The sequence below is a fragment of the Amblyraja radiata genome, unplaced genomic scaffold, assembly GCF_010909765.2.
Source record: "Amblyraja radiata isolate CabotCenter1 unplaced genomic scaffold, sAmbRad1.1.pri scaffold_489_ctg1, whole genome shotgun sequence".
Taxonomy (NCBI): Eukaryota; Metazoa; Chordata; class Chondrichthyes; order Rajiformes; family Rajidae; genus Amblyraja; species Amblyraja radiata.
Window position 1 is genome coordinate 82,657 of NW_022630565.1, and position 9,753 is coordinate 92,409.

Sequence of the window (9,753 nt, forward strand, 5' to 3'; positions counted from 1 at the left end):
ACGAGTAGGCCATTCGGCCCCTCGAGCCTGCACCGCCATTCAATATGATCATGGCTGATCATCCAACTCAGTATCCTGTACCTATCCTGATCATCCACAATCAGTACCCCTTTCCTGCTTTCTCCCATATCCCTTGATTCCATTAGCCCTAAGAGCATTTTCTTCTTGCAAATGAAACATAAATAAACCAAAGGATTAGTTAGATCTCAAGTCGGTGTTGAGCTGCCAGATTGTTGTCTCTGTTGGCGTCAATGTCTGCCAGGCCCTGACAGAGGTCCATTTGGTGGGTGGTAGAGAAGGCACCCAGAGATGACATGGTTGGCTGTCTGTTGTTCTGCTCCACATTCACAGGCTGGGCTCTGGCGGAGGGAGCCCCCATCTCCACACGCTGGAATTGAAACGTCCAACTCCAGTACCAAGTCTGTTGAGCTTCACCCACGCTCCTCTGGGGAAGCTCAGACCCTGGACAGCTTTTATCTGGTGAAGAGATGTTGCTGTGTAATGGAGATGAGGTTGCCTTCCACTCTTGTGACCACTGGGTGGCTATCCAGTGTGCTTTTGTCTCAGTTGGCAGGATGGATGCTAGGAGTTGTTTTCCATGTGGAGCAAAGGGGTGACGGGACTTCAGTCGGGATGGCCTCTGCTCTCTGCTGACAGCCTGATGGAGGAGGTGATCTGGGTCTGTGGCACGACGAGATAGTGCCAGAGTTGCTGCTTGCCTTCGGATCCCTGCAGGCATAATGCCTGCAAGTATAGGGAGCTGCTCGACTGGAGTAGGTTGAAGGCACCCAGTGATGGTTCGCAAGGTGCTGTTCGGGCTCGTGTCTACCATGTCTACCTCTACTCCATACGGGTGCACAGTACTCAGCTGGGGCATACACAAGCGTTAAGGCAGAGGTGCGAAGAGTTGATGGGCTGGCTCCCCAACTTGTGCCTGCCAGGCGTCGGATGAGGCCGCTACGTGCCGGGACCTTGTCGTGGAGACCAGCCAGGTGTTGACGAAATGTAAGCGACCTATCCACCTTTACGCCGAGGTACGTGGGTGTTTGTTGGAAGTCCAAGCGCCTGTTGTTAATGAAGACAGCTAGCTCTCGCTTAGCTTCCTTGTTGTTTAGATGGGATGCTGTTATAGGCAATAGGTGCAAGAGGAGGCCATTTGGCCCTTCGAGCCAGCACCGCCATTCAATGTGATCATGGCTGATCATCCACAATCAGTACCCCGTTCCTGCCTTCTCCCCATATCCCCTGACTCCGCTATTTTTAAGTGCCCTATCTAGCTCTCTTGAAAGCATCCAGAGAATTCGACAGACTCACCACTCTCTGTGAGAGAAAGTGTTTCCTCGTCTCCGTTCGAAATGCTGTTGATACTGTTTTGCCATCGCTCAGCTTTAGACGCCACTAAGAGCTAAATCTAACTCTCTCTTGAAAACATCCAGTGAATTGGCCTCCCCTGCCTTCTGCGGCAGAGAATTCCACAGATTCACAACTCTCTGGGTGAAAAGGTTTTTCCTCATCTCAGTATTTCCAAGGAATGGCCGGCCCCTTATTCTTAAACTGTGACCCCTAATTATAGAAACATAGAAAATAGGTGCAGGAGGAGACCATTCACCCCCACCCCTCTCCCTCCCTTTCTCCCCCACTCTTCCTCCCCACCCTTCCCCCTCCCTCTCTACCCCAGTCAAGTTGGGAAAAGGGGAAGTACAACGGGATCTGGGGGTCTTTGTTCTTCAGTCAATGAAAGTAAGCATGCAGGTACAGCAGGCAGTGAAGAAAGCGAATGGCATGTTAGCCTTTATAACAAGAGGAATCGAGTATAGGAGCAAAGTGGTCCTTCTGCAGTTGTACAGAGCCCTAGTGAGACCACACCTGGAGTATTGTGTGCAGTTTTGGTCCCCTAATTTGAGGAAGGACATTCTTGCTATTGAGGGAGTGCAGCGTAGGTTTACAAGGTTAATTTCCGGGATGGCGGGACTGTCATTTGCTGAGAGAATGGAGCGGCTGGGCTTGTATACTCTGGAGTTTAGAAGGATGAGAGGATATCTTATTGAAACATATAAGATGATTAAGGGCTTGGACACGCTAGAGGCTGGAAATATGTTCCCGATGATGGGGGAGTCCAGAACCAGGGGCCACAGTTTAAGAATATGGGGTCGGCCATTTAGAACGGAGATGAGGAAACACTTTTTCACCCAGAGAGTGGTGAGTGTGTGGAATTCTCTGCGTCAGAGGGCGGTGGAGGCTGGTTCTCTGGATACTTTCAAGAGAGAGCTAGACAGTGCTCTTAAAGATAGTGGAGTCAGGGGATATGGGGAGAAGGCAGGAACGGGGTACTGATTGTGGATGATCAGCCATGATCACATTGAATGGCGGTGCTGGCTCGAGGGGCCGAATGGCTAACTCCTGCACCTATTGTCTGTTGCCTCTTCCTCCCCACCCCTCCCCCTCCCTCTCTACCCCAGTCTCTGCCTCCCCTGCCCTCCCCCCGTCCAGCTATTTCCTGTAGTTTTCATATCTTCCCATCTCCACTGAAGAGTCAGCATTTTCCATGACTTCATCTGCACAATCCCCACAGGCAGAGATTTCCAGAGTTGTCACATGCAATACCACCATCACAGCCAGGAGAGAGGGCTTCATTGTTCATAGACACAAAGTGCTGGAGTAACTCAGCGGGACAGGCAGCATCTCTGGAGAGAAGGAATGGGCGACGTTTCGGGTGGAGACCCTTCTTCAGACTGGTTAGGGATAAAAGTTTGTGTTGGGGGAAACTTTAACTTTTCTCTGTGGGGGAGGGGGGCAGGGTAAGGGGGGAAACCATCTCCCAGTCTCTTCCTGGCGGGGACGCGACTATTTCTCCGGGTCGCGTCCTCGCCCCCTACCAGCTGGATCGGAGCGGCCTTTCCTGCTGGGGACCGAGTACCGGACCAGGGCTGCTACAGCGGCAGCGCAGCGCTGGAGTCACCGCGGAGCGGGCGATGCCTACCTGGGTCGCCGTGTGGAGCTCCGGAGCGTTGGGCCGCTGCTCCAACATCGTGGAGCTCTGGTGCAGAGAGCTTCCAACGCGGGCGGAGCTGAACAACATCGTGGAGTCCTGGGGCGCCTTGCAGAGGGTCTCCAGCAGCAGTCTCCACCCGGCGCAGCCTGCGGACTTTGGAAGCCACCGACTCCGGTATGAGGGGGCCGACTGTGTCCATGCCGCTGAGGAAGTCCCGCAGCCCCGACGTCGGACTTGTATCACCCCGGCGAGCGGTCCTGGACATCAGGCCGCCCGTAGCTGCAACTGCGGAGGGCTTGGGGAGGCCCTGACAACGAGGAACAGTGGAGGAAGAGACTGACTTTGGTGCCTTCCCACACAGTGGGAAACTTTGATTCTATAGTGTGGGGATGTTTTATGTCAAATTTTATAGTGTGTTGTGTTCTTTATTTTTTTTATTGTATGGCTGTATGGGAATTTCATTTCACTGTGAATCTTGATAAGGGAAACGAGAGATATAGATGGTGATGTAGAGAGATGAAGAACAATGAATGAAAGATATGCAAAAAAGTAACAGGAAACAGGCCATTGTCAGCTGTTTGTTGGGTGAGAACGAGAAGCTGGTGCGACTTGGGTGGGGGAGGGATGGAGAGAGAGGGAATGTTACTTGAAGTTAGAGAAATCAATATTCATACCGCTGGGGTGTAAGCTCCCCAAGCAAAATATGAGATGCTATTCAACAGGTTTAATTGACATATGTACTAAAAACAGAACAACTAATCTATTATGAGGTTTACAAGAACGATCCCAGGAATGAGCGGGTTAACGTACGATGAGCGTTTGTCGGCACTGGGCCTGTACTCGCTGGAGTTTAGAAGGATGAGGGGGGGAACCTCATTGAAACTTACAGAATAGTGAAAGGCCTGGATAGAGTGGATGTGGAGAGGATGTTTCCACTAGTGGGAGAGTCTAGAACCAGAGGGCACAGCCTCAGATTTAAAGGACGTTTCTTTAGGAAGGAGGTGAGGAGGGACTTATGTTCCACTTGTTACATCCTTAAAAAATTCCAGAAGATTAGTCAGGCATGATGCCCCTTCATAAATCCATGCTGACTGACTGATCCTGTCACTGCTTTCCAAATGCGCTGCTAGAACATAACCATAACCATATAACCATATAATAATAATACATTTTATTTATGGGCGCCTTTCAAGAGTCTCAAGGACACCTTACAAAAATTGAGCATGTAGAGGAAAAACATGTAAGGGGAATGAAATAAATAGTAGAGACATGACTAGTACACAAAGTAAAGACAGAATTCAATACAAAACACAGTATGAGGCAATTAATGCACAGATGAAAAGGGAGGGGGACATGGGGCTAAGGATAGGCAGAGGTGAAGAGATGGGTCTTGAGGCGGGACTGGAAGATGGTGAGGGACACGGAATTGCGGATCAGTTGGGGGAGGGAGTTCCAGAGCCTGGGAGCTGCCCTGGAGAAGGCTCTGTCCCCAAAACTGCGGAGGTTGGACTTGTGGATGGAGAGGAGACCGGTTGATGTGGATCTGAGGGACCGTGAGGGTTGGTAGGGGGAGAGGAGGTCAGTGAGATATGGGGGGGCCAGATGGTGGAGGGCTTTGTAGGTGAGGACCAGGATTTTATAACATATAACAATTACAGCACGGAAACAGGCCATCCCGGCCCTACAAGTCCGTGCCGAACAACTTTTTCCCCTTAGTCCCACCTGCCTGCACTCATACCATAACCCTCCATTCCCTTCTCATCCATATGCCTATCCAATTTATTTTTAAATGATACCAACGAACCTGCCGCCACCACTTCCACTGGAAGCTCATTCCACACCACTACCACTCTCTGAGTAAAGAAGTTCCCCCTCATGTTACCCCTAAACTTCTGTCCCTTAATTCTGAAATCATGTCCTCTTGTTTGAATCTTCCCTATTCTCAAAGGGAAAAGCTTGTCCACGTCAACTCTGTCTATCCCTCTCATCATTTTAAAGACCTCTATCAAGTCCCCCCTTAACCTTCTGCGCTCCAGAGAATAAAGACCTAACTTATTCAACCTATCTCTGTAACTTAGTCGTTGAAACCCAGGCAACATTCTAGTAAATCTTTAATAATCGACTCCAGCAACTTCCCCACGACCAATGTAAGGCAGAGATTGGTGTAGAAGTTATGAAGATATGATCATAACAGGCCTGCTACACTGTAGTTATAGATAACAAAATAACAAACAAAAAACAATATCATTCCAATAACCTCAAAGGCCTTCTGGCTCCGGAGCTTTATAAGGGCACACGCATGGGCCCCAGCTACGCCTGCCTCTTTGTCGGGTACGTTGAACAATCCTTGTTCAATACGTACCAGGGCCCCATCCCCGACCTCTACCTCCGTTACATTGACGACTGCTTTGGGGCCACCTCCTGCACCCACACATAACTGACTGACTTCATCCACTTCACCACCAACTTCCATCCGGCACTCCAATACACCTGGACCATTTCCGACACTTCCCTACCATTCCTTGACCTCACCATCTCCCTCGCAGGGGACAGACTTCTCACCGACATACACTACAAACCCACTGACTCACATGGCTATCTGGACTACACGTCTTCCCACCCTGCCCCCTGTAAAGACTCCATCCCCTACTCCCAATTCCTCCGCCTACGCCGCATCTGTTCCCAGGATGAGACGTTCCACACCAGGGCACCGGAAATGTCCTCGCTCTTCAGGGAACGGGGATTCCCCTCCTCCACCATAGATGAGGCTCGCACCAGGGTCTCATCCATACCCCGCAACACTGCTCTTTCTCCCCATCCCCGCACTCGCAACAAGGGCAGAGTCCCCCTAGTCCTCACCTTTCACCCCACCAGCCGGCAAATACAACAAATAATCCTCCGCCATTTCCGCCACCTCCAACGTGACCCCACCACTTGCCACATCTTCCCATCTCCCCCCATGTCTGCCTTCCGCAAAGACCGCTCCCTCCGCAATTCCCTTGTCAATTCTTCCCTTCCCTCCCGTACCACCCCCTCCCCGGGCACTTTCCGTTGCAATCGCAAGAAATGCAACACCTGTCCCTTCACCTCCCCCCTCGACTCCATTCAAGGACCCAAGCAGTCGTTCCAGGTGCGACAAAGGTTCACCTGTATCTCCTCCAACCTCATCTACTGCATCCGCTGCTCTAGATGTCAGCTGATTTACATCGGGGAGACTAAGCGGAGGTTGGGCGATCGTTTCGCCGAACACCTCCGCTCAGTCCGCAATAACCTACCTGAACTCCCGGTGGCTCAGCACTTCAACTCCCCCTCCCATTCCCAATCCGACCTCTCTGTCTTGGGTCTCCTCCATTGCCAGAGTGAGCAACACCGGAAATTGGAGGAACAGCACCTCATATTCCGCCTGGGTTGCTTGCGTCCGATGGCATGAACATTGAATTCTCGCAATTTTGCTAGCCCTTGCTGTCTCCTCCCCTTCCTTAACCCCCTTGCTGTCTCCTCCCACCCTCCCATCCCCCCGCCCTCGGGCTCCTCCTCCTCCCTTTTTGCTTCCTTCTCCCCCCCACCCCCCATCAGTCTGTAGAAGGGTTTCGGCCCGAAACGTCACCTATTTCCTTTGCTCCATAGATGCTGCTGCACCTGCTGAGTTTCTCCAGCATTTTTGTGTACCTCAAAGGTCTTAGTGTTCTTAGATAGTGTCCTTAGATTGTTTAGTTTGTGTGTAGGAAGGAACTGCAGGTGCCTGTTTACACCGAAGATAGACACAAAGTGCTGGAGTCACTCAGCGGGATAGGCAGCATCTCTGGATAGAAGGAATGGGTGACGTTTAGGGTTGAGATCCTTCTTCAGACACTTCCTCACAAGTTCACAATTTATAGGGGTAGAATTAGGCCATTCGGCCCATTGAGTCCACTCCGCCATTCGATCAAGGCTGATCTCTGCCTCCTAATACCAATTTCCTGCTTCTCCCCATAACCCTTGACACCCGTTCTAATGAAGAATCTGTCTATCTCTGGCATAAAAATATCCACTGACTTGTGGCCTCCACAGCCGTCTGTGGCAAAGAATTCCACAGATTCACCACCCTCTGGCTAAAGAAATTCCTCCTCATCTCCTTTCTAAAAGAGTGTCCTTTAATTCTGAGGCTGTGCCCTTTGGTCCTAGACTCTCCCACTAGTGGAAATACATCCCGGGTCCCGGTGTGGCTGAGAGTCGCCGTGGTGGGGGGGGGGGGGGGGGGAATAGGGGGGAACCGTTTTTCAGGCACCTACCTCGATGGAGACGCGTCTATTTCCCTTGTTGCTTCTTCATCCCTCTCCTCGGGCCATGCGGCTGGTTTGGTGCGACCTTTTCCGGAGTCGGGCCCAGAGCTTCAGTGACGGTGCAGATGAAGAACAATGAATGAAAGATGTGCAAAAAAGTAAGGAAACAGGCCATTGTTAGCTGTTTGTTGGGTGAGAACGAGAAGCTGGTGCGACTTGGGTGGGGGAGGGATGGAGAGAGAGGGAATGTTACTTGAAGTTAGAGAAATCAATATTCATACCGCTGGGGTGTAAGCTCCACAAGCAAAATATGAGATGCTGTTCAACAGGTTTAATTGACATATGTACTAAAAACAGAACAACTAATCTATTATGAGGTTTACAAGAATTATCCCAGGAATGAGTGGGTTAACGTACGATGAGCGTTTGTCGGCACTGGGCCTGTACTCGCTGGAGTTTAGAAGGATGAGGGGTGAACTAATTGAAACTTACAGAATCGTGAAAGGCCTGGATAGAGTGGATGTGGAGAGGATGTTTCCACTAGTGGGAGAGTCTAGAACCAGAGGGCACAGCCTCAGAATTAAAGGACGTTTCTTTAGGAAGGAGGTGAGGAGGGACTTATGTTCTACTTGTTACATCCTCAAAAAATTCCAGAAGATTAGTCAGACATGATGCCCCTTCATAAATCCATGCTGACTGACTGATCCTGTCACTGCTTTCCAAATGCGCTGCTAGAACCTAACCATAACCATATAGCCATATAATAATAATACATTTTATTTATGGGCGCCTTTCAAGAGTCTCAAGGACACCTTACAAAAATTGAGCATGTAGAGGAAAAACATGTAAGGGGAATGAAATAAATAGTAGAGACATAACTAGTACACAAAGTAAAGACAGAATTCAATACAAAACACAGTATGAGGCAATTAATGCACAGATGAAAAGGGAGGGGGACGTGGGGCTAAGGATAGGCAGAGGTGAAGAGATGGGTCTTGAGGCGGGACTGGAAGATGGTGAGGGACACGGAATTGCGGATCAGTTGGGGGAGGGAGTTCCAGAGCCTGGGAGCTGCCCTGGAGAAGGCTCTGTCCCCAAAACTGCGGAGGTTGGACTTGTGGATGGAGAGGAGACCGGCTGATGTGGATCTGAGGGACCGTGAGGGTAGGTAGGGGGAGAGGAGGTCAGTGAGATATGGGGGAACCAGATGGTGGAGGGCTTTGTAGGTGAGGACCAGGATTTTATAACATATAACAATTACAGCACGGAAACAGGCCATCTCGGTCCTACAAGTCCGTGCCGAACAACTTTTTTCCCTTAGTCCCACCTGCCTGCACTCATACCATAACCCTCCATTCCCTTCTCATCCATATGCCTATCCAATTTATTTTTAAATGATACCAACGAACCTGCCGCCACCACTTCCACTGGAAGCTCATTCCACACCGCTACCACTCTCTGAGTAAAGAAGTTCCCCCTCATGTTACCCCTAAACTTCTGTCCCTTAATTCTGAAGTCATGTCCTCTTGTTTGAATCTTCCCTATTCTCAAAGGGAAAAGCTTGTCCACATCAACTCTGTCTATCCCTCTCATCATTTTAAAGACCTCTATCAAGTCCCCCCTTAACCTTCTGCGCTCCAGAGAATAAAGACCTAACTTATTCAACCTATCTCTGTAACTTAGTTGTTGAAACCCAGGCAACATTCTAGTAAATCTTTAATAATCGACTCCAGCAACTTCCCCACGACCAATGTAAGGCAGAGATTGGTGTAGAAGTTATGAAGATATGATCATAACAGGCCTGCTACACTGTAGTTATAGATAACATTAATAACAAACAAAAAACAATATCATTTCAATAACCTCAAAGGCCTTCTGGCTCCGGAGCTTTATAAGGGCACACGCATGGGCCCCAGCTACGCCTTCCTCTTTGTCGGGTACGTTGAACAATTCTTGTTCAATACGTACCAGGGCCCCATCCCCAACCTCTACCTCCGTTACATTGACGACTGCTTTGGGGCCACCTCCTGCACCCACACACAACTGACTGACTTCATCCACTTCACCATCAACTTCCATCCGGCACTCCAATACACCTGGACGATTTCCGACACTTCCCTACCATTCCTTGACCTCACCATCTCCATCGCAGGGGACAGACTTCTGACCGACATACATTACAAACCCACTGACGCACATGGCTATCTGGACTACACGTCTTCCCACCCTGCCCCCTGTAAAGACTCCATCCCCTACTCCCAATTCCTCCGCCTACGCCGCATCTGTTCCCAGGATGAGACGTTCCACACCAGGGCATCGGAAATGTCCTCGTTCTTCAGGGAACGGGGATTCCCCTCCGCCACCATAGATGAGGCTCGCACCAGGGTCTCATCCATACCCCGCAACACTGCTCTCTCTCCCCATCCCCGCACACGCAACAAGGGCAGAGTCCCCCTAGTCCTCACCTTTCACCCCACCAGCCGGCAAATACAACAAATA